The 26,535-nt window shown below is 36.1% G+C and overlaps 1 protein-coding gene across 6 annotated transcripts in view; it reads right to left on the reverse strand.

Annotated features, from left to right (window-relative positions):
• LOC128245671 (uncharacterized) overlaps positions 1–26,535 on the reverse strand; it is a 130,453-nt gene that overhangs the window by 63,204 nt on the left and 40,714 nt on the right. For 2 of the 6 annotated variants that reach the window (XM_052963886.1, XM_052963884.1), the window contains exon 2: positions 25,576–25,698. The exons of 3 other annotated variants lie outside the window; for them this stretch is intronic. The gene's annotated coding sequence lies outside the window, so the exon portion shown is untranslated. Of the gene's footprint in view, positions 1–25,570; positions 25,699–26,535 lie in introns of all 6 variants that reach the window. One more of the 6 variants, XM_052963885.1, reaches the window with a different exon arrangement.

Here is a 26,535-nt window from a genome sequence, read left to right on the forward strand (position 1 = left end):
CCACGACCTTGACTATTGACCTTGTTACCCCCAAAACAATTGGGATCATCTAGACATCATGACCAACCTCACTTCAAAGTTTGGTGAACCTAGATCAAAGCATTCTCCTGATATTGCACAGAAATATTTTTTTACATTAGAGGTCACAGCGACGTTGACCTTTGACCTTGTGACCCCCCAAAATATAGGAGTTTTCTAAACCTCATGATCAACCTCCCTACCAAGTTTGGTGAACCTAGGTCAAACCATTCTCAAGATATTGAGCGGAAATGTTTTTTACATTGGGGGTCGCCGCGACCTTGACCTTTGACCTAGTGACCCCAAAAACAATAGGGATCTTCTACACCTCATGACCAACCTCCCTACCAAGTTTGGTGAACCTAGGTCAAACCGTTCTCAAGATTTTGAGCAGAAATGTTTTTTATATTGGGGGTCGCCGCGACCTTGACCTTTGACCTAGTGACCCCAAAAACAATAGGGATCTTCTACACCTCATGACCAACCTCCCTACCAAGTTTGGTGATCCTAGGTCATGCGGTTTTCCAGTTATCGATCGGAAACGAAGTGTGACGTACGGACGGACTGACGGACTACCGGACTGACGGACAGGGCAAAAACAATATGTCTCCCCCAGAGAGGGGGAGACATAATTATGAATTCCGACCATGAATGAGAAAGATATGGACCAGACACGATCTTATTATCAGTTATAAGCTAGGCTTATATAGCCAAAAAGACTTAATTCAGAAGGTTGCTGTAACCTTCTGCCAAATAGTTTTAAAGTCCAACCATGAATGAAAAAGATATGGGAAAAAAAACGGGATGGACCAACAGACACATACTAAGTTCGCTGGTTCCTGTGACCTTGACCTTGATGGTAGGGACACTGGTCTTGTGAGTTCTGTTAAATAAATTAAAAATCTGACAGTGAATGAGAAAGGAAATGGACCGGACAAAAATGGGGCAGACAGACTGACGGATGGACTGGAGGATGCGTGACATTTCTCGCTTTGTGAAGCAGGGGTAAAATAAAACTATTACTTACATTGAATTATAAATTTGAGGGGTGAAAGCGAAAAGGTTCTATCTGCTTCTTTATCTAATGTCAATTAGAACCTTTTTGCATTCACCCCTGTTTTGTTAGCTGACTATATAATAAAAGAAATCTGAACATTTTAACAACAAAAAGGACCTCAAATGATAATCAAGACAATTAACTGAAAAAATCATAAAGGTGAAAAGTATGAGGATAACCTCATTTCTGGCAACAACAGTCCTTGGACACCATAAACAATATTTGGATATGTTTCTTTTCAGAATGTAATGAAATATCAAAAGTTCAAGGTGAAAACTGCACTATGTAACAGTTAAATGACCCGAATTAAAATCTTAATGATTAAGAATGGGTGGAGTGACAAATTGTCAACGCAAAATCTGACGTAGGAATTTTTTTTCGGATGAGTGGCTGCATGGGCGGACGTATAAAACACCCGCGAAAGTTGATATTCTTAATGAATAAGTCTAGTACTTCATGATTGCCTATCTGCAATTTCATTGGCTGTAAATGTAGGTTGTATTTTAAATTTCTAATGTTCTTTAAGGTTACATCTTATGTTTATCAATTTTTGTCATAAAAACATGGCTATTGCTTAAACCCATAATATAATAATAAAAAGTATAAGTCTACATATATAACTGATTGATTCATATATTAATTATGTTATATAAACAACTTAATAAAGTCAACAGTAATTTTTAAGAAAACCTAATTGTCATTGAAAAACAAAAAATCACATCAATAGTCGGAAATATTTAGAGTGGTTAATTATTTCGGAGAATCACCTTCAAACTGAAGATATAGATTGGTAAATGAATTAATTATCAAAATTTATAGCTGATTGATATTAATTTTATTGACATTATGACCTTATGTGCCTATGACATAAATCAATGTCATCTATTTTCTCAAAGGGACTCGCTCATGTTTGGTAAAATGCACTCTTTTTTTGTATAAAATAAAGTGTGGCAAACCTGATTAAAAGTGTTAAAACTAAGAAACTGATGGCAGGAACTCTTAAACAAACGTTGATATATGATTAAATATTGTTTTTGAAGTCCACGATGTTGAATAGCATTAGTAACGAAAGGCTTAAAGGTTAAATTATATCCCTCAGTACAATTGTAAGAGCAGTTTTGTTGTCTATTTTTTTTATTGACTGTACTAGCGTGGGTTTCTACCCACTAAAATCTGGTTTAACGGTCCGCTGTAGGCGGATGTGCGTTCATAATATTCCGTATAAAACGGAAGTATGTTCGTAGTATGTATGTTAACTTGGTAATATGCAAATTAGCAAAGCCCGGGATCTGTAAGAATAGAGAAGTTAGTGTATATAAAGACCAGTGGACCCCTTCAGGGTCGAGCATGCTTTTCCCTGAAGGGATCTGTTGGTGTTTGTTTCATTACGCCAGAAAGCTCGGCTATCTCGTGTTTATTTGGCGTCGCACATTACACTGGTTTCATACTTTAATTGTAATTTTTTTCGGCATCAAAGAGTAAAATAATTATAATTTTAGTGTTTTCAGATGCATTAGGCCAAAAAAAATTAATTGTTTGTTTAGGGTAACCTTCCCAACATTTCTAGGTAGGGTAGGTAGAGATTTTTTTTATTTATTTATTTTCAAAATCTGTCGTAAGTTCAGAGTGTTTTCTTGCTCATGGCAGTCTTTCCTACATTACTGTCATTGCCTGACTTTGTTTTATCATATAAACAATAATTCTGATTAAAATCTGCATTTATCTGCCATTCGTAACCCTCTATTCGCTAACAAATATTTTTTTTGCTCAGAAACGGAAAAAAAATAGTTAAGGTCGGCGCATTTTTATAGGTAGGGTCGGGTTACCCGAAACAGACATATTTTTTTTTAGGCCTTATAGTGAACATAAATATTTGGTTCAAAAACTTGAGCGAGTCCCTTTAATAAATACTTTAAAAGTACACAAACTCATAAAATACTTGTAAACTTTCAAATGAATTTCATGTATTTTTTTTTTTAAATATTTATAATTCATTATTTTTTGCAAGTGATTTTTGAAACTCATTGTTGATTTTTGCCATGTAAATGATCAATTTTTGGCAATTGAAACAATTTGTCTCCATTTTATCCATATAAATTTGTTTATATAAGTTGTGTTTTTTTAAACATAATTATTTAATTGAAAATTATAAATGAACATGAATCCTATCAATTAAAGATGATAATCAATTCTGTCAAGTATTTCGACCCATCAGAAAATGTACCGGTATGAAATTTTACACTGGGAATATTATGTAATTTTTATATTTTATAATTTCAAATTGAAAATGAATCTTTTCAATTAAAATGCTAATTGCTATTAGCAAAGGTCACATGATTTTATGTAAAGCTTAACATTGATTCATCAACATTATTCATGTAATATCACATAAATTTAAATTATTGAGCAACTTATGAATGTCTAATAATGCTGTCATTTGGGAAAAACACATCTTTAAAACATGTATGGTTCAAAAAAGGAGTAAAAGCTGCACTCTCAGAGATTAAATGTTTTGACAACTTTTTTTGAATTTTTGTCTTGGAAAGAGCCAATTTTGGTGAAAATCCCTGGAAACCAGATATATATGACTACTGACAAAAAATCAGATCGCAGATTTTTATATTTAAGTTAAAAAATTGATGTTTTTATAAACCTTTAGTAACGGTTTGACCATAAAACATTAATTTTCAGATGGAAATATGAAAATCTGCGATCAGGGGCAGTGATAACTAATAGTCTCAAGTCTGAGTTCAGACTCAAGACTCAATATGGCACAACTTCATTTCATTGTAATTTTCCTTCTATCAGAGCATTGATGGCAGAATTTGCTGAAATAATATTACTGTTTGAATGTTTTACTATTATCAATAAAAACTTTGTAAAAGAAATGGAATAAATAGGATATTTTGTTCCTTTATAAAAATGCTCGTCTGAGTCTGAGTCTAGACTTGGACTTGAGACGGTTCGTAAATCATGGCCCTAGATCTTTTGTCAGCAATCTTTTATCATTGTTTTGCAGATATTTATGCAAAAATTTGCTCTTTCCAATTGTAAAAATGATATATCTGTGAGAGGCCCTAAGAGTTGCTTTGTCCAGATGCCTTTTATTTGTCAAAAGATTAATTAACAAATAGTTTGATCTAAAAAAATAAATTAAGCAATAAAGATACATTTTTGTATTTCATTTGGGTCTTAAGAAGTGTGCCACAATTAAGCGTAAAAACATAATTCTTTGTTTCCACTTAACCGACCAACCCTATTGTTTAATTCACTTATTTTTTATTTTGATCGATATGCGGATCTTTTAAATTAATTTCCTAAATAAGCGAAGTAATTTGTTTGAGTGAACATGTTTAAATTTGACCTTTTATGTTTCAAACTTTCTACCATAGTGGTAATTACACTCAGATAAAGGTTGGTTTAGTACTGGTCACTTCCCTGAACCCCCCCCCCCCCCCCAAAAAAAAAAACCACCCCTCCAAAAAACCTACCTACCTATCAATTTATTTATTTTTTTAGGATGATAGTGGGAACGAAGAGATTTATTTATTTTCTTTCTTTCTTTTTTTTTTTTTTGGGGGGGGGGGGGGGGGGTATAATGCATCTGACAGTGAAATCTTCATGCGTATAACCTGTAACACCTAATTTATCACTTTGATGACATTTTGGAAAGACACACCTTATCTCGATACATGCATGTTTTTAAATAGATGCAGGTTCTTTTCTTAAGATTTTGAGATTCAGTAAATGCTTCACATCCTACAAACAGTTATTTTACAAAACTATGAAAGAAGCAAATAAATATAAAAGAACCATGTTTTTCACTTATGTAAATGATTGTTTTAATTGATGGAGATGACAATTCAGAATGGTGTTTTTACAGTGTTATCAAGTACAGAGAAAATTAATAGTGGCAGTAAATGGCTTAATATGGGAGAAAAAGGGGAGAGGGGATATACTGTAGGTTGGAGTCTGCAGTAGAAGGGGAGAGGGAACGAATATACTGTGGGTTTGAGTCTGCAGTAGAAGGGGAGAGGGAATATACTGTAGGTCGGAGTCTGGAGTAAAAGTGGAGAGGGAATATACTGTGGGTTGGAGGCTGCAGTAATAGGGGAGAGGGAATATAATGTAGGTTTGAGTCTGCAGAAAAAGAGCAGAGGGAAAATACAGTAGGCTGGATCAAGTCTGCAGTAGCAGGGGGAGAGGGAATATACTGTAGGTTTTGCGTCTTGGAAAAGGGAAAGGGAATATAATGTAGGTTGGAGTCTGCAATAGAAGGGGTGAGGGAATATACTGTAGGTTGGATCAAGTCTGCAGTAGCAGGGGAGAGGGAATATACTGTAGGTTGGAGTCTGCAATAGAAGGGGTGAGGGAATATACTGTAGGTTGGAGTCTGCAGTAGAAGGAGAGAGGGAATATACTGTAGGTTGGAGTCTGCAGTAGAAGGGGAGAGGGAATATACTGTATGTTGGAGTCTGCATTAGAAGATTTGAGGGAATATACTGTAGGTTGGAGTCTGCATTAGAAGGGGTGAGGGAATATACTGTAGGTTGGAGTCTGCAGTAGAAGGAGAGAGGGAATATACTGTAGGTTGGAGTCTGCAGTAGAAGGGGAGAGGGAATATACTGTATGTTGGAGTCTGCAGTAGAAGGGGAGAGGGAATATACTATATGTTGGAGTCTGCGTTAGAAGGGATGAGGGAATATACTGTAGGTTGGAGTCTGCAGTAGAAGGACAGAGGGAATATACTGTAGGTTGGAGTCTGCAGTAGAAGGGGAGAGGGAATATACTGTAGGTTGGAGTCTGCATTAGAAGGGATGAGGGAATTATACTGTAGGTTGAAGTATGCATTAGAAGGGGAGAGGGAATATACTGTAGGTTGAAGTCTGGAGTAAAAGAGAGGGAATATACTGTGGGTTGGAGTCTGCAATAGAAGGGAGAGGGGATATACTGTAGGTTGGAGTCTGCAATAGAAGGGGAGAGGGGATATACTGTAGGTTGGAGTCTGGAGTAAAGGGAGAGGGGATATACTGTAGGTTGGAGTCTGCAATAGAAGGGGAGAGGGGATATACTGTAGGTTGGAGTCTGCAATAGAAGGACAGAGGGAATATACTGTAGGTTGGAGTCTGCAGTAGAAGGGGAGAGGGAATATACTGTAGGTTGGAGTCTGCATTAGAAGGGATGAGGGAATTATACTGTAGGTTGAAGTATGCATTAGAAGGGGAGAGGGAATATACTGTAGGTTGGAGTCTGGAGTAAAGGGAGAGGGGATATACTGTAGGTTGGAGTCTGCAATAGAAGGGGAGAGGGGATATACTGTAGGTTGGAGTCTGCAATAGAAGGACAGAGGGAATATACTGTAGGTTGGAGTCTGCAGTAGAAGGGGAGAGGGAATATACTGTAGGTTGGAGTCTGCATTAGAAGGGATGAGGGAATTATACTGTAGGTTGGAGTCTGCAGTAGAAGGAGAAAGGGAATGTAATGTTGGTTGGAGTCTAAAAAAGAAGGGGAGAGGGAATATAATGTAGGTTGGAGTCTGCAGTAAAAGGGGAGAGGGAATATACTGTAGGTTGGAGTCTGCAGTAGAAGGGGAGAGAGAATATACTGTAAGTTGGAGTCTGCAGTAGAAGGGGAGAGGGAATATACTGAAGGTTGGAGTCTGCAGTAGAAGGAGAGAGGGAATGTAATGTTGGTTGGAGTCTAAAAAAGAAGGGGAGAGGGAATATACTGTAGGTTGGAGTCTGCAGTAAAAGGGGAGAGGGAATATACTGTAGGTTGGAGTCTGCAGTAGAAGCGGGGAGAGGGAATATACTGAAGGTTGGAGCCTGCAGTAGAAGGAGAGAGGGAATGTAATGTTGGTTGGAGTCTAAAAAAGAAGGGGAGAGGGAATATACTGTAGGTTGGAGTCTGCAGTAAAAGGGGAGAGGGAATATACTGTAGGTTGGAGTCTGCAGTAGAAGGGGAGAGGGAATATACTGTAGGTTGGAGTTGTCAGGGAAATAGGAGTAAAAGCAAAGAGTTATGAGAGCCTTTCAAGGGGACAAGTCAGGAGAAGAAGAAAGCTTAATGAAGAGTTTAAAGGTCGCTATTAAGGCCAAAACTGTGATATTTTTAAGACAGTTAAAGTAAGTTAAGGGAAAACATACAATTTTTAAGTTGGACTTTTCTTGTAATGCTAGCATTTCACAAAAATCTCTTTTATATTTCTGATGATGACAGATTTTTCATGAAAATAACAAATTAAGTATACTCATGTATAAGTTAAATTTTGTTTAAAAACTAAGAACACTCAAATTATTGAAACTGTAATGTACATAATAACACTTGCCTACGGCAACAAAAAATAAACAAAGTTTTTCTCAATTAAGATTGCATTTAACTGTTCAGTTTAAATCTAATCAATATAAAATACTGAAACAAATGACTATAAAAAAGTCCTTTCAAAGTGCCTATCTCATTAAAATGCAGACAACATAATACTTCTCCTATCCTTTTGAATTATCACCTCTGGGGGATCAATATTTTAAATCCATTTTTTAATATTAATGAAAAAGCCAGACTGCTGCACAATAATGCATTGCAGCAGACATCATTAATCCATATTAAATAAAAGAGTGTTTTTGACTTAAGCCTGCGCCAGACACAGGAGAAAAATGTTCATTTTTTGCCCGCCTTTTCCTTGGGAATAAAAATGATTATATTAACCATCTCTGAGCTGTTTAAGACGTTTGATTTTCTCAGATTTAAGATTTGAGATTTTTTTAAAGCTGTCTATTTTCCAAAACTAAATAAAGCAACTCAGAACGCCCATATTGTACCATGGTTTTCAATGCCTCCGAACACCCCTAGCACAATTATGAATTCAAATGAATTAAGGGGAAGCTACACCCCTGGATTTTCAACTGAAAAGAAAATTACACTGAAAGAATGCTACTTGAGTCTCAACTCAGACTCGAGACATTTTGAATTATTTGCCCAGGGGGACAGATGTCTGCCAAGATATACCAAGAACCCAATGAGCAATTTTCAAATTTTGGGTTTTTGCATGGTACAAAATCTCCGCTTGGTTTAAAAACCACTTCTCCAATAAACTTAATGAAATGGCCTCCAAAAGTAGGAATCTGAAGTCTAAAGGGAGATTACAATGAAAGTGCATTCATAAAATGCATGTATATATTCTAGTTTGTGGATATTTTGGTTTAAATATCGTATGTTCTCATGAATTAATCAGGTTGCCAACTAAATACCCTACAAATTTACTATTTACTAACTCGTGTTTGCTGATGATAATATTCTTGCAGCGCAAAAAATAAGCCTCGCAAAAGTGGCCTGAAGCAGAACTTTGTGAAAAAAGGACCTCAAGAAATCGTAATAGAGATTGTTTTCTAATGAAAACATGTGCCTCCCCCTCCCCCATATGCCAACCATACAAGATCAAATCTGTACATAAAATAGAGCACCAGAATGGAAGGAAAAGTGAATGTGCTGATAATACTCATTACTACGTGTGGATGGCCTGGTTAGGGAGGAAAAGTCATAATTACAGTAGAACCTGTCCCCTATTTCTTAAGGGGGAGACATAATTACAGTAAAACTGTCCCCTATTTCTGTAGGGGGAGACATAATTACAGTATAGAAACTGTCCCCTATTTCTTTAGGGGGAGACAATATTCACAGTAGAATCTGTCTCCTACTCTGAAAGCCTGAAAAACAGAACGACAGTAGACTCTAGCTTTCCCCTCCACAAATTTACAATAGAAACTGTCCTTGAGGCAGTCTCCTCATCAAGGGGGGATACATATTAACAGCAGAAACTGGCTCCTACTCTTAAAGGGGGATATACATTAATAGCAGAAACTGTCTCCTACTCATGAAGGGGGATACACACTTATAGCATCTATATCATAATCCTACAGGTGGATACACATTTACAGCAGAAACTGTCTCCTACTCACAAAGGGGGATTCATGTTTACAGCAGAAACTGTCTCCTACTCATGAAGGGGGATACACATTAACAGCAGAAACTGTCTCCTACTTATGAAGGGGGATACACATTTACAGCAGAAACTGTCTCCTACTCATGAAGGGGGATACACATTAACAGCAGAAGCTGTCTCCTACTCATAAAGGGGGATATACATTTACAGCAGAAACTGTCTCCTACTCATGAAGGGGGATACACATTAACAGCAGAAGCTGTCTCCTAATTATGAAGGGGGATACACATTGATAGCAGAAACTGTCTCCTACTCATGAAGGGGGATACACATTAACAGCAGAAGCTGTCTCCTAATTATGAAGGGGGATACACATTGATAGCAGAAACTGTCTCCTAATTATGAAGGGGGATACACATTAACAGCAGAAGCTGTCTCCTAATTATGAAGGGGGATACACATTAACAGCAGAAACTGTCTCCTAATTATGAAGGGGGATACACATTGATAGCAGAAACTGTCTCCTACTCATGAAGGGGGATACACATTAACAACAGAAGCTGTCTCCTACTCATGAAGGGGGATACACATTGATAGCAGAAACTGTCTCCTACTCATGAAGGGGGATACACATTAACAACAGAAGCTGTCTCCTAATTATGAAGGGGGATACACATTGATAGCAGAAACTGTCTCCTAATTATGAAGGGGGATACACATTAAAAGCAGAAGCTGTCTCCTACTCATGAAGGGGGATACACATTAACAGCAGAAGCTGTCTCCTAATTATGAAGGGGGATACACATTGATAGCAGAAACTGTCTCCTACTCATGAAGGGGGATACACATTAACAGCAGAAGCTGTCTCCTAATTATGAAGGGGGATACACATTAACAGCAGAAGCTGTCTCCTAATTATGAAGGGGGATACACATTGATAGCAGAAACTGTCTCCTACTCATGAAGGGGGGTACACATTAACAACAGAGCTGTCTCCTACTCATGAAGGGGGATACACATTGATAGCAGAAACTGTCTCCTACTCATGAAGGGGGATACACATTGATAGCAGAAACTGTCTCCTACTCATGAAGGGGGATACACATTAACAACAGAAGCTGTCTCCTAATTATGAAGGGGGATACACATTGATAGCAGAAACTGTCTCCTAATTATGAAGGGGGATACACATTAAAAGCAGAAGCTGTCTCCTACTCATGAAGGGGGATACACATTAACAGCAGAAGCTGTCTCCTAATTATGAAGGGGGATACACATTGATAGCAGAAACTGTCTCCTACTCATGAAGGGGGATACACATTAACAGCAGAAGCTGTCTCCTAATTATGAAGGGGGATACACATTAACAGCAGAAGCTGTCTCCTACTCATGAAGGGGGATACAAATTAACAACAGAAGCTGTCTCCTAATTATGAAGGGGGATACACATTGATAGCAGAAACTGTCTCCTACTCATAAAGGGGGATACACATTAACAGCAGAAGCTGTCTCCTACTCATAAAGGGGGATATACATTAACAGCAGAAACTGGCTCCTACTCATAAAGGGGGATATACATTTATAGCAGAAACTGTCTCCTACTCATGAAGGGGGATACACATTTATAGCATCTATATCATAATCCTACAGGTGGATACACATTTACAGCAGAAACTGTCTCCTACTCACAAAGGGGGATTCATGTTTACAGCAGAAACTGTCTCCTACTCATGAAGGGGGATACACATTAACAGCAGAAGCTGTCTCCTAATTATGAAGGGGGATACACATTGATAGCAGAAACTGTCTCCTACTCATGAAGGGGGATACACATTGATAGCAGAAACTGTCTCCTACTCATGAAGGGGGATACACCTTAACAGCAGAAGCTGTCTCCTAATCATGAAGGGGGATACACATTTATAGCATCTATATCATAATCCTACAGGTGGATACACATTTACAGCAGAAACTGTCTCCTACTCACAAAGGGGGATACACATTAACAGCAGAAGCTGTCTCCTAATTATGAAGGGGGATACACATTAACAGCAGAAGCTGTCTCCTAATTATGAAGGGGGATACACATTGATAGCAGAAACTGTCTCCTACTCATGAAGGGGGATACACATTGATAGCAGAAACTGTCTCCTACTCATGAAGGGGGATACACATTAACAGCAGAAACTGTCTCCTACTCATGAAGGGGGATACACATTGATAGCAGAAACTGTCTCCTACTCATGAAGGGGGATACACATTAACAGCAGAAGCTGTCTCCTAATCATGAAGGGGGATACACATTTACAGCAGAAACTCTCTCCTACTCATGAAGGGGGATACACATTTACAACAGAAACTGGCTCCTACTCATAGAGGGGGATGCACATTTACAACAGAAACGCTCTCCTACTTATGAAGTGGGATACACATTTACAGCAGAAACTGGCTCCTACTCATAAAGGGGGATGGACATTTACAACAGAAACTGTCTCCTACTCATGAAATGGGATACACATTTACATCAGAAACTCTCTCCTACTCAAGAAGGGGGATACACAATTACAGCAGAAACTGGCTCCTACTCATAAAAGGGGAAGCACATTTACAACAGAAACACTCTCCTACTCATGAAGGGGGATACACATTTACAGCAGAAACTGGCTCCTTCTCATAAAGGGGGATGCACATTTACAACAGAAACACTCTCCTACTCATGAAGGGGGATACACATTTACAGCGGAAACTGGCTCCTTCTCATGAAGGGGGATGCACATTTACAACAGAAACTGTCTCCTGCTCATGAAGGGGGATACACATTTACAACAGAAACTGTCTCCTACTTATGAAGGAGGATACACATTTACAACAGAAACTGTCTCCTACTCATGAAGGGGGATACACATTAATAACAGAAACTGGCTCCTACTCATGAAGCGGGATACACTTTACAACAGAAACTCTCTCCTTCTCATGAAGGGGGATACACATTTACAACAGAAACTGTCTCCTACTCATGAAGGGGGATACACATTTACAACAGAAACTGTCTCCTACTCATGAAGGGGGATACACATTTACAACAGAAACTGTCTCCTACTCATGAATGGGGGATACACATTTACAACAGAAACTCTCTCCTACTCATGAAGGGGGATACACAGTTACAGCAGAAACAGGCTCCTACTCATAAAGGAGGATGCACATTTACAACAGAAACGCTCTCCTACTTATGAAGGGGGATACTCATTTACAGCAGAAACTGTCTCCTACTCATGAAGGGGGATACACATTTACAGCAGAAACTGTCTCCTACTCATGAAGGGGGATACACATTTACAACAGAAACAGGCTCCTACTCATAAAGGAGGATGCACATTTACAACAGAAACGCTCTCCTACTTATGAAGGGGGATACTCATTTACAGCAGAAACTGGCTCCTTCTCATAAAGGGGAATGCACATTTACAACAGAAACTGCCTCCTACTCATGAAGCGGGATACACATTTAAAACAGAAACTGTCTCCTACTTATGAAGGGGGATCCTACTCATAAAGGGGGATGCACATTTACAACAGAAACGCTCTCCTACTCATGAAGGGGGATACACATTTACAGAAGAAACTGGCTCCTACTCATAAAGGGGGATACACATTTACAACAGAAACTGTCTCCTACTCTTAAAGGGGGATACAAATTAACAACAGAATATGTCTTTTTCTCATAAAGGGGGATGCACATTTACACCAGAAACTCTCTCCTACTCATGAAGGGGGATACACATTTACAGCAGAAACTGGCTCCTACTCATTAAGGGGGATACACATTAACAACAGAAACTCTTCTAGTCATGAAGGGGGATACACATTTACACCAGAAACTCTCTCCTACTCATGAAGGGAGATACACATTTACAGCAGAAACTGGCTCCTACTCATAAAGGGGGATGCACATTTACAACAGAAACTCTCTCCTACTCATGAAGGGGGATACACATTTACAGCAGAAACTGGCTCCTACTCATAAAGGGGGATGCACATTTACAACAGAAAGTGTCTCCTACTCATGAAGGGGGATACACATTTACAACAGAAACTCTCTCCTACTCATGAAGTGGGAAACACATTTACAGCAGAAACTCTCTCCTACTCATGAAGTGGGAAACACATTTACACCAGAAACTCTCTCCTACTCATGAAGTGGGATACACATTTACAGCAGAAACTGGCTCCTACTCATGAAAGGGGATGCACATTTACAACATAATCTGTCTCCTACTCATGAAAGGAGGATACACATTTACAACAGAATCTGCCCCCTACTCATAAAGGGGGATACACATTTACAGCAAACACTGTCTACTACTCATAAAGGGGGATACACATTTACAGCAAACACTGTCTCCTACTCACGAAGGGGGATACACATTTACAGCAGACACTGTCTCCTACTCATAAAGAGGGGATACACATTTACAGCAGAAACTGTCTCCTACTCATAAAGGGGGGATACACATTTACAGCAGACACTGTCTCCTACTCATAAAGGGGGGATACCCATTTACAGCAGAAACTGTCTCCTACTCATAAACGGGGGATACACATTTACAGCAGAAACTGTCTCCTACTCATAAAGGGGGGATATACATTTACAGCAGAAACTGTCTCCTACTCATAAAGGGGGGTACACATTTCCAGCAGAAACTGTCTCCTACTCATAAAAGGGGGATACACATTTACAGCACACACTGGCAACTACTCATGAAGGGGGATACACATTTACAACAGAATCTGTCTCCTACTGCTGAAGGGGGATACACATTAATTGCAGAAACTGTCTCCTACTCATGAAGGGGGATATACATTTACAACAGAATCTGTCTCCTACTCATGAAGGGGGATACACATTAATTGCAGAAACTGCCACCTACTTATTTGAGGGGGATACACATTTACAACAGAAATTGTCTCCTACTCATGAAGGGGGATATACATTTACAACAAAATCTGGCTCCTACTCATAGAGGGGGATACACATTTACAGCAGAATCTGCCCCCTACTCATGATACACATTTACACCAAACACTGTCTACTACTCATGAAGGGGGATACACATTTACACCAAACACTGTCTACTACTCATGAAGGGGGATACACATTTACACCAAACACTGTCTACTACTCATGAAGGGGGATACACATTTACACCAAACACTGTCTCCTACTCATGAAGGGGGATACACATTTACACCAAACACTGTCTACTACTCATGAAGGGGGATACACATTTACACCAAACACTGTCTACTACTCATGAAGGGGGATACACATTTACACCAAACACTGTCTACTACTCATGAAGGGGGATACACATTTACACCAAACACTGTCTCCTACTCATGAAGGGGGATACACATTTACACCAAACACTGTCTACTACTCATGAAGGGGGATACACATTTACACCAAACACTGTCTCCTACTCATGAAGGGGGATACACATTTACACCAAACACTGTCTCCTACTCATGAAGGGGGATACACATTTACAACATAAATTGTCTCCTACTCATGAACGCGGATACACATTTACAACAGACACTGTCTCTTCCTCACAAAGGGAATATACTTTTACAGCAGAATCTGTCTCCTTTTCATAAAGCCCAGGAGGCAATATTTATTTATATCAAACTACAGTAGAAACTGTCTGCTACTGCAAATGTTAAGTGTTTAGTGTTTTGTTATATAATTTTTAATATCTGAGACCAGGTGGTGATTTTTCAGATTATTAGTTCTTAATGATGTTTTTGAGTCTGTCAAATGAAATTATATATTGAAAGTGCTATATTCTTATTATATATAGTTTCTCACGTCTGTCTGGGAGATGCACTATTTATAAACAAGTGGTAAAAAGAAAAAGAAAAACATTAAACTACAAGATTAATAAAAAAAAGAATCTGATTAAATTCCCATAGTTTTAACCAATAATTTCAGAAATGAATGATTAAATTGGTTTCAAACCATTTCTATTGAAATATTTGAAAATGAAATACATTTAGTGTCCTTCAATCTGTCATTATTTTATTGCAACATTGCCAATAACTACAGGGCCTGCCAATAACAAAGGATTTCCTGAGTCTAACATTCTGTCATTATCACATTGCAACATTGCCAATAACTACAGGGCCTGCCAATAACAAAGGATTTCCTGTGTCTAACATTCTGTCATTATCACATTGCAACATTGCCAATAACTACAGGGCCTGCCAGTAACTGTGTTCCTACAGTCTTACATTCTGTCATTATCACATTGCAACATTGCCAATAACTACAGGGCCTGCCAATAACAAAGGATTTCCTGTGTCCTACATTCTGTCATTATCACATTGCAACATTGCCAATAACTACAGGGCCTGCCAGTAACTGTGTTCCTACAGTCTTACATTCTGTCATTATCACATTGCAACATTGCCAATAACTACAGGGCCTGCCAGTTACTGTGTTCCTACAGTCTTACATTCTGTCATTATCACATTGCAACATTGCCAATAACTACAGGGCCTGCCAGTAACTGTGTTCTACAGTCTTACATTCTGTCATTATCACATTGCAACATTGCCAATAACTACAGGGCCTGCCAATAACAAAGGATTTCCTGTGTCCTACATTCTGTCATTATCACATTGCAACATTGCCAATAACTACAGGGCCTGCCAATAACAAAGGATTTCCTGAGTCTAACATTCTGTCATTATCACATTGCAACATTGCCAATGACTACAGGGCCTGCCAGTAACTGTGTTCCTACAGTCTTACATTCTGTCATTATCACATTGCAACATTGCCAATAACTACAGGGCCTACCAGTAACTATGTTCCTACAGTCTTACATTCTGTCATTATCACATTGCAACATTGCCAATAACTACAGGGCCTGCCAATAACAAAGGATTTCCTGTGTCTTTCATTCTGTCATTATCACATTGCAACATTGCCAATAACTACAGGGCCTGCCAATAACAAAGGATTTCCTGTGTCTTACATTCTGTCATTATCTCATTGCAACATTGCCAATAACTACAGGGCCTGCCAGTAACTGTGTTCCTACAGTCTTTCATTCTGTCATTATCACATTGCAACATTGCCAATAACTACAGGGCCTGCCAATAACAAAGGATTTCCTGTGTCTAACATTCTGTCATTATCACATTGCAACATTGCCAATAACTACAGGGCCTGCCAATAACAAAGGATTTCCTGAGTCTAACATTCTGTCATTATCACATTGCAACATTGCCAATAACTACAGGGCCTGCCAATAACAAAGGATTTCCTGTGTCCTACATTCTGTCATTATCTCATTGCAACATTGCCAATAACTACAGGGCCTGCCAATAACAAAGGATTTCCTGTGTCCTACATTCTGTCATTATCACATTGCAACATTGCCAATAACTACAGGGCCTGCCAATAACAAAGGATTTCCTGAGTCTAACATTCTGTCATTATCACATTGCAACATTGCCAATAACTACAGGGCCTGCCAATAACAAAGGATTTCCTGTGTCCTACATTCTGTCATTATCTCATTGCAACATTGCCAATAACTACAGGGCCTGCCAATAACAAAGGATTTCCTGTGTCTTACATTCTGTCATTATCACATTGCAACATTGCCAATAACTACAGGGCCTGCCAATAACAAAGGATTTCCTGAGTCTAACATTCTGTCATTATCTCATTGCAACATTGCCAATAACTACAGGGCCTGCCAGTAACTGTGTTCCTACAGTCTTACATTCTGTCATTATCACATTGCAACATTGCCAATAACTACAGGGCCTGCCAGTAACTGTGTTCCTACAGTTTTACATTCTGTCATTATCACATTGCAACATTGCCAATAACTACAGGGCCTGCCAATAACAAAGGATTTCCTGTGTCTAACATTCTGTCATTATCACATTGCAACATTGCCAATAACTGCAGGGCCTGCCAATAACAAAGGATTTCCTGAGTCTAACATTCTGTCATTATCTCATTGCAACATTGCCAATAACTGCAGGGCCTGCCAATAACAAAGGATTTCCTGAGTCTAACATTCTGTCATTATCTCATTGCAACATTGCCAATAACTACAGGGCCTGCCAGTAACTGTGTTCCTACAGTCTTACATTCTGTCATTATCACATTGCAACATTGCCAATAACTACAGGGCCTGCCAATAACAAAGGATTTCCTGTGTCCTACATTCTGTCATTATCACATTGCAACATTGCCAATAACTACAGGGCCTGCCAATAACAAAGGATTTCCTGAGTCTAACATTCTGTCATTATCACATTGCAACATTGCCAATAACTACAGGGCCTGCCAATAACAAAGGATTTCCTGTGTCTTACATTCTGTCATTATCTCATTGCAACATTGCCAATAACTACAGGGCCTGCCAATAACAAAGGATTTCCTGTGTCCTACATTCTGTCATTATCACATTGCAACATTGCCAATAACTGCAGGGCCTGCCAATAACAAAGGATTTCCTGAGTCTAACATTCTGTCATTATCACATTGCAACATTGCCAATAACTACAGGGCCTGCCAGTTACTGTGTTCCTACAGTCTTACATTCTGTCATTATCACATTGCAACATTGCCAATAACTACAGGGCCTGCCAGTAACTGTGTTCCTACAGTCTTTCATTCTGTCATTATCACATTGCAACATTGCCAATAACTACAGGGCCTGCCAATAACAAAGGATTTCCTGAGTCTTTCATTCTGTCATTATCACATTGCAACATTGCCAATAACTACAGGGCCTGCCAATAACAAAGGATTTCCTGAGTCTAACATTCTGTCATTATCACATTGCAACATTGCCAATAACTACAGGGCCTGCCAATAACAAAGGATTTCCTGAGTCTTTCATTCTGTCATTATCACATTGCAACATTGCCAATAACTACAGGGCCTGCCAATAACAAAGGATTTTCTGTGTCTAACATTCTGTCATTATCACATTGCAACATTGCCAATAACTACAGGGCCTGCCAATAACAAAGGATTTCCTGTGTCTTACATTCTGTCATTATCTCATTGCAACATTGCCAATAACTACAGGGCCTGCCAATAACAGCTAGTGTTCCTATACAGAGTCTTACATTCCACTGGGGGAGAGGGGGGGGGGGGGACAGAAAATGCACAACAATTTAATTTCATTGAACTTTTGCATCTAGTTACCATCAGAACATCTCATAGTAAAAACTATGATGCAGTGTTTTTACAAGGAAATATCCCTGCTGTTGCAAGAGACAAGGGCAACCTGGATTAGCTGTATTTTTTTGCAATTCAATTTTTCCAATTGAGACCCTGTGAGTTGTTTTATCCATTTTCCTGTTATTGGTCAATGGCAAAGAAAACATTATATCAATTAAATATAGAAGGAATTTTATTAAGGGCCTCACACAGTGTGCCACAAGTCAGCACATTAATTGTTTTGAGATTTTCAAAGAATGTTTTATTATATACACTAGTAATATCATTTGAAGTACATTCCAATCTCAGAGATAAAGCCCTTTAAAGCCCCCCCAGTACTGCAGCTGAAAACACTTCTTTAACCTTTATTTTAATCTATGATATTAAAATTGCAGAATAAAATACAATTAAAGTTTTACAAAATATTTCGTTTAAATGAGGTGCGAAACCATATTAAGTCAAGAAAAAATTATAAATACTGACACTGTGACCGCTAGGCCATACAGACTTTATATATACAACAGTGTTGGATACTTTGACCTTTTAACAATACATTGATAGCATCATGTGATAATGTCAATCAACCAATCACGCAACAACAAATCTCTCAAAGCCATTAGTAATGCTTTTGAAATTTGTGAACTTCAAAGATGATGTTTGAGCAAATATCAACATTTGCTGAAGGGTTCCAGCTGTCAGTTATTTTAGTTTTAACACTCCTAATTATTTTTAAAAAAAAGTGCCTTTTACAAACCATGAGTGAGTTCCTTTATTAGATATAATAGGAAAAACAAATCAGTTAATATTCTGCTTATCTCTACTCCGGTTACATAACGTTTTCTCCTTTTTTTCTCATTTTCCATGTTTTCTACACTTTACCTCAAGTGGCACACAAGTCCAAAGACAAACACAACAATAAATTATTAACAAGAGTCTAGCTGTTGTTTTTTCAGTCAAAAAAGGGCATAACTCAATAATTATTTAAGTCCGATTTATGGGCCTTGCTAGACAAAGGGAAAGTAAAATTGTATAACAATAACTATGGTAGCAGACATGAGTCATTATCAATTATCTGGGCAGGGGCATACCTTGGCATACTCCAGTACGCCTGGGCGTACTCATCAACTTGGGCTCTTATGCAATAAAAAAGAGCATGAACACATATTTAATGGTGAAAGTCAGCTAAGAAAATAAAATAAAGAAAATGTTACCCTCTGCCCCCATTTCAAAATAAGTTCGGATGAAAATCTAAAAATTAATTCATATTGGCCTCACTTTATTATTCAAATTTCCTATGGGAGGGGATAACCCTCCCATTCCCACCCCAAATAACATTTCGGGACCAAACTAATGAAAGACCTTCACTTGACGAGACCCGCTCAAGTGTACGGTGATGTACAGCTAAAAATTCTTAAGATACGCCCCTGATTGTAGACATGGGCCTCATTTCACACGAAACAGGGTGTATTGATCTGCCTTTGAATTTGAGCATGAGAAAAATAAATTAAAAACTCATTGATGCATTACTTGAATTTAACGACTCTGTCTGAAGATCAAAATTACGATTTATTTTTTTGTGAGTTAATAAAGTGTGTGGACTTATGAATATTCATGAAAAGGATCATTAGTATCAAAAAAAGACATGAAATGATTTCAGTTAATATTTATGACAAAAAAATAAAAAAATAAACTAAAATTAAATAAAAAAAATATGATTAAATGAAAAACAGAAAATAAATCAAATAAATTAAAAAATAAATAAACATATAGATAGGATTCGGGGTGGGGGTACTTGAAGGCTTTGTTATGAGTTTATTGGCAATCATCCCAAGCTCCTAATTAGAGAATTTGCAAACAAAAACAAATAGTAAAAATAAAGAATGAAAATGGGACTTAAACTGAAAAAAAAATTAGAGGATGATTTTTGTTACAGTGTAAGATCATCATATATTTCACCGAGTGAGCACCAAATTATATATTTCTTGAGTAGTGTAGCTACAAGTGAAATATTCACTTTTCGTGTTCACGCGGTGAAATAAATTGCAATCTTACACTGAAACAAACAATATATCTTTTTAATATATATGCCAAAAAATTGGAGTTCAAGTCATTTTATTATACTTTTTTAGAAAAACACGCAAATTTGTATGCAAATGTAAAGTCATTTTGGAAATTAGGTTGTTAAAATTGAGTCCCAGCCCTGTGCATGCTGGTATTTAACTTGGAACAGAGATCGAGTGGCTAAAATTTCATAACAGTGAAAAATATCAATTTTATTTCACTGACCAATCTATTTAAAAACAGGGGTAACCTTGTTATGAAATACAAATTAAGGATGTAGGATGTGAATTCCAGCATTTTTTACTTTGTGATTTAACCCTTAAGCTGCTGATGGCGATTTTAAAGGCTTTGCAAACAGCTTGGAACCAGACCAGACGCCGAGTAACTCGGCGCCTGGTCAGGTTCCAAGCTGTTTGCCACTCTGTCAATATATCCCCAAAGTTTTAAGTAAATTGAAAGAAATTTAGAATAAACCAGACGACATTTTTGAGCAGACGACAATTTACCCAGCATGCAAAGGGTTAAACAAACAGCAGTGAACATGATACACAAAACCATAGCTGCATTTCCCAATTCACAGTCTTTCATATTTAAGGCCCTTTATGATGAATTGTTTTGTCCAAATATATTTTATCTCTTCTTTGTCAATGAAATAAATCCAGAAATTTCATTAGGGCCTCACAATTACGTATGCCACAATTATAACCATGAAATCTATGCAGATTTGATCTATCAAAGTAATAAATCCAGAATTTTTATTAGGGCCTCACATTTAAGTATGCCACAATTATTATCATGAAACCTATGCGGATTTATTAAATCAATGTAATAAATCCAGACATTTCATTAGGGCCTCAAATTTAAGATAACTACACAATTATAATCATTGAACCTATGTGGATTACTTTAATTTGTCAATGGATCAATGTACAATGTAATAAATAAAAGAAATTCATTAGGGCCTCACATTTAAGTATGCCACAATTACATTCATGAAACCTATTCAGATTTATTTTATTTGTCAATGGATCAATGCAATAAATACAGAAATTTTATCGGGGCCTCTAAAAGTGAAAAATATGAATAAACTGTTTTCAATATGTATGTGATAAATTTGACGTTCCATTAAAACAAGCAAATCCCCTTAATGTATCATATTCTCAATGTATCTGTGCTTTTGAAACATGTTACATGACAACTTTGTTGCAATAAAACAAAATTGACAGTATTTGATTGTCAGTTAAGATACAGCAAAATTTTACATTTTATATATAAGTCAATGTTCAGTTGAGATTTATCAGCATCATTTACATATTATATTATGCTTTTTTGTGACATGTGAATTTATCTATGTGATCACAAATTCAGTTTTTTGATATGTTGTCTGTCTATATTTTAAATGAAACTGTTAACAAACAACTCTTTTTGTTACATCTTTCAGGTCAAAATAGTGAATTATTTTTTAATTCAAATGAATCAGTCTTTGATCCTTATAAAAACAACACCAACATCATGTTAAATTTAGTATTTTACATTTCATATATATATCAATAGTTAAGGTAAGTGTTATATATGTATTTAAACAGAAGAATTAACATATATTCAGGTCTTTAATGGTATTCATAAAGCATCTTAAATCATTTCCTGACTATATATAAGTCACTTTTCTTATATCATCTCAATATTTCATTGGTCAAATAATATAAAAAAACGTCATAATTTCTGAAATACAACATTCTAATTGACTTTTATTAAAAAAGGAAATAATTTTGTGTGAAAAATTCTTATAATTATTTCTTAGATTTGTTAATAATTTTTTTAGGAAATTAAATTAGGTTAGGAAATGCTTAGCTTTAATGCAAACGGACCCTCTGAGGGCGGATGTCTTTAAGATGGATTATAGAACAGAAAATATGTGTTTTAATGTTATATTTGTTATCTTCATAATGTGGTGCATATATTTAAAATGAATAAAACAAAAAAAAACAATCAGATTAAAACATATCAGACAAGAAGAAAAAAATAAAGAAGAATTGCAACATACAAAATAAAAGTACTTGGGTGAAATAATTTAAAATGAAAAATAACAGTAAAATCAGTAAGCTCAAAACATATCAGACAGGATTACTGAATAAAGTTTCAAAATAAAAAATAATATTATGCCTCAACTTATAAAAAGTTTTGCCTTTATAACTGACCAACTAAAAAATAAATTACTGCGACCTTTCGAGTAGATTTATATTTGAATTAAGGAATTAAGCAGTAGGCAAATAAAAAACATAAAACACCCTGTACTTTCTTAGTATACCCAACCTCAAAATGTGGGTCAAGTAAAGACAAGCAAAGTATATTTTTTATTTTTGCCTTATATGAGAGCAATTTTAATATTAATAATTCTTCCTTTTTTATCTAAATTGATCTGAAGAAATAACTTTTCTCCGTTTTATGACTGCTAGAGAAATATAACATAACAGCTATTGTGAATTTATTTATTTTGTTATTAAGAGTGTGTGTGTTCACCCCCCTCCCCTCCCAATCTATAAAATATTTTTAATAATGTTGTGTTGTTTTTTTTATCTTATTGAGCCATATATTTCATTAAATTTGAACCAATCTATTTCAACTTGACACAGTGACCTAGGTGATAACATTTATGACTCATGGCAGAAGTTTTATAATAGAATGCACCAAAATGCGTAATTTTCAAAAGCATTACAATTTTAAGCTTTTCTGTCACATTATAAAGTACTTTAAGTAATGGTTGAAGGTAATTTTTGTCCTAGTATGCTTAAAAAAATAAATGGTTTGATGTGATTTTGTGAAAGGTACTTACGAACAATCTTTAAACTTTTTAGTGGTTTACATTCTATTGCGTAAACTACCCACTAAGTGGGCCAGCCACTTTTTCTATCTAACAGTTCACCTGATTAAAACCAACAACTGATTACTGCGGATTTACTAAAATAATTGTATCAGCAATTATTTAAGTATCTCTTTGGACAAACAAATATGTTGACCACTAAATAACATTAGTGCTAGTATTTGAGCTTTTGTGATGTTTTATCTCTAAAACAATCATTTTATTCCCATCGTTTCACAAAAAAATGTTTTTTTAGATTGCTAACTGACTATACCATATGAAAGAGCCCCTTTAACTGTCCAAAGAAAAGTCTTTATCGATAAAGCTTTTTTCCCCCAGGGAACTGACGAACTGTCTGGAGAAGCATTTTTTATGTTATGTGCATCCAATATTTCTAAAGATTCTGCAGCAGTTGATAGGCACACATTCAAGTAAATTGATTAGGGAGAAATACATGTAAAAGTAAGTCAAACTGAAGAGTCTGCCATTTACAGTACAAAAATGTACATTTCAGCCATTTACAGTACAAAAATGTACATTTCAGCCATTTACAGTACAAAAATGTACATTACTGCCATTTACAGTACAAAAATGTACATTTCAGCCATTTACAGTACAAAAATGTACATTTCAGCCATTTACAGTACAAAAATGTACATTACTGCCATTTACAGTACAAAAAGGTACATTTCTGCCATTTACAGTACAAAAATGTCCAATTCTGCCATTTACAGTACACAAATGTACATTTCTGCCATTTTTGTACAAAGATGTACATTTCTGCCATATACAGCACAAAAATGTACATTTATTAATTATTTATATGCATCCATGTCCTACGCTCAAATACTTAAGTTACAGTCTATCAATTATCTTAAAGGATATTGTTGAAGGAATAAAAACAGTCTCCAGGCCCCAAATACTCCAAACTTCTTATTAGTTCCTTATAACAGGATTAAGCTAAGCTGACTATTTTTGTTTTTTTATAATATGTATACGCTAAATTTATTTCTTTAAGAACTTTTAAATGTTATATAGAGGTTATCTGTATGATTATCACAAAAAAACTTTTTTTTTTCATTTTATCAAAATCGATTTTAAGTATGTATTTTGGCTAATTGAAAAAAGCTACTTAAGCCTGTTAAGCTTAAGGAGTTCAGTCGAGAAACGTGGCCTGGGTTGGTATTCAATATTCATCTTAAGTCAATCTCATGGTCATACATCATTGACTCCATTCATTCTATTGGTCAGTTATTAATAACAAGAAATCCAATTAGCTACATCGTTCTTAAATCCAATTAAAACCAATATTGAATACCAGCCCAGGATAAGCTGTATTTTCGACCATCATCTACAACAATATTTGAGGCCCTCAAAGCTGATTTATCCAGTTATCTTTTTAAAAATCAATTGACTCCTTTGCACACCTATTCTAGAACTAGAGAAAACATTAAAAGGTATTTTAAGTTCTGCTATTTTTTTATGCTTCCAACAGAAAAAGAGCTGAATTTCACAGTTCAGAAACAAATATCAGGGAAAAAATTTCCAAGATGTCCGAGATCTATTCCCCTTCTGGTAAATGTACAAAGAAATTTAATAATGCTGTTGTCTCCTGCATACAAACTATCTGTTCTTGCATTCAATATTTCTTAAGATGTGGCTGCCAGGTATAATTTGATATAGTAACTAATGTACCAACACTTAGAGTCTGAGTTATAGTAATGATAAACGAGCACTTTGTCACGTCATTGCATAACTTGAATAACGAGGTTAGTGGGTGACGATACTGTTTAGTAGCTTGTTGTCAATGTCAATTTTCAATAAATTAAGCATGCAGTAAAAGTGAATATTGCTTTAATTCATCCGCAAGTTAACTACTGCACAGCTAAGGGTGTCAATACTGTTTTGTAGCTTGCTTTCAATGTCAATTTTCAATAAATTAAGCATGTGGTAATTATTTTAAAAGTGAATATTGCTTTTATTTATCCGCAAGGTAGCTACTGAACGATTAGGCTCCGCCTCCAAGTCACCGTGCCTATATGGGAGTTAATGTGTAAACAAAAACAAATAATACTGTCAAACAAGGTTCAACCAAGAAAAGTTTGTATTATTATGTCAAACTTAATAAATTGTCATTTTCAATATGATGGTTTACCTTTAATTATTATTCATATATATTCATATAAAAAATATATTCATATAAAAATAGATGCCATACAAATAATTGAATTCAAAGTTCAGGTCTATCATTTTTTTGTGTGAAAAGTCTATGAAGATGGAGTTTTAATTATTATAATCTCAGGCGATAATGTTGAGAAATACATTTATAAAATCTTGGAACCTTTTACCAAATGCTAATATTTTTATATATTATACCTTACATTAATGTGTCCCTTCTTTGTGTATATAAAGTTGATCGGTCCGTATATGAATGTATTTTAATAAAAATCCAGTTTTTATGACGTCAGCAGTCCATATCATGTTATTGGCCGGTCCGGATCTCGCTAAAAATATAATATGGACCGCTGACATCATAAAAAATATATATTCTAGATTCCTTCGTTTACACCCTTTTTAACGCATTTTGACATGTTATAAATTATAAAATTTCCATAAATAGATCACTTAAATAAAAAATACTTTGATTGGCCTTACAGAAATGTGTTTTTGTTGAAGTCCTAACCTATTAATTTTATAATGAGTGTAATTCCGTGTTGTTGTTTTTTTAAATTATGACCATCGGATTGGTTAAAAAAATGTTTCGCAATCACATCTGAGGCAAGGCCTGTCCAATTCAAACAATCTATATATATATATAGTGGCCCCTGAGCTCTGGGGCAGTATTCATAAAACATCTTAAGTCACTTCTTAACTTTAATCAAATTCCTTTACTTTTCATAGTCAAACTAAAAGAAAAAGTATTTTTAGCAAATAAATATGTACCTTGAATAAAATCAATGAAAATGAAGTATTTAAGATATTTGGAAATTATTATATCATATGATAAGACAGACACTTAACTTAAGAAAATGACTTATGTTTGAAAACGCCTTAATGTTTAATGAATACCGGACAGGCTTTATAAATCAAGCCTGCAATATGAGACTAAATAATGAAACTTTAACTTGTACTAGAAACCTAGTTCTCCTGAAATACTGTACATCAGTATTTATTAAACATATTCATTAAAGGACCAGCATAGCTACAAGCTTGGATAGAATCGTAAATACTTCAAAATTAAAAACAAAACAAACGCTCTTAATTTCGAGATTTTCTGACATTGTTAAACTGCAGTAATTCATGGTTATTTTATGCTAGATAGTTGGTAGGAGTGACCCCTT

This window comes from Mya arenaria, chromosome 9 (assembly GCF_026914265.1).
Source record: "Mya arenaria isolate MELC-2E11 chromosome 9, ASM2691426v1".
Lineage (NCBI taxonomy): Eukaryota > Metazoa > Mollusca > Bivalvia > Myida > Myidae > Mya > Mya arenaria.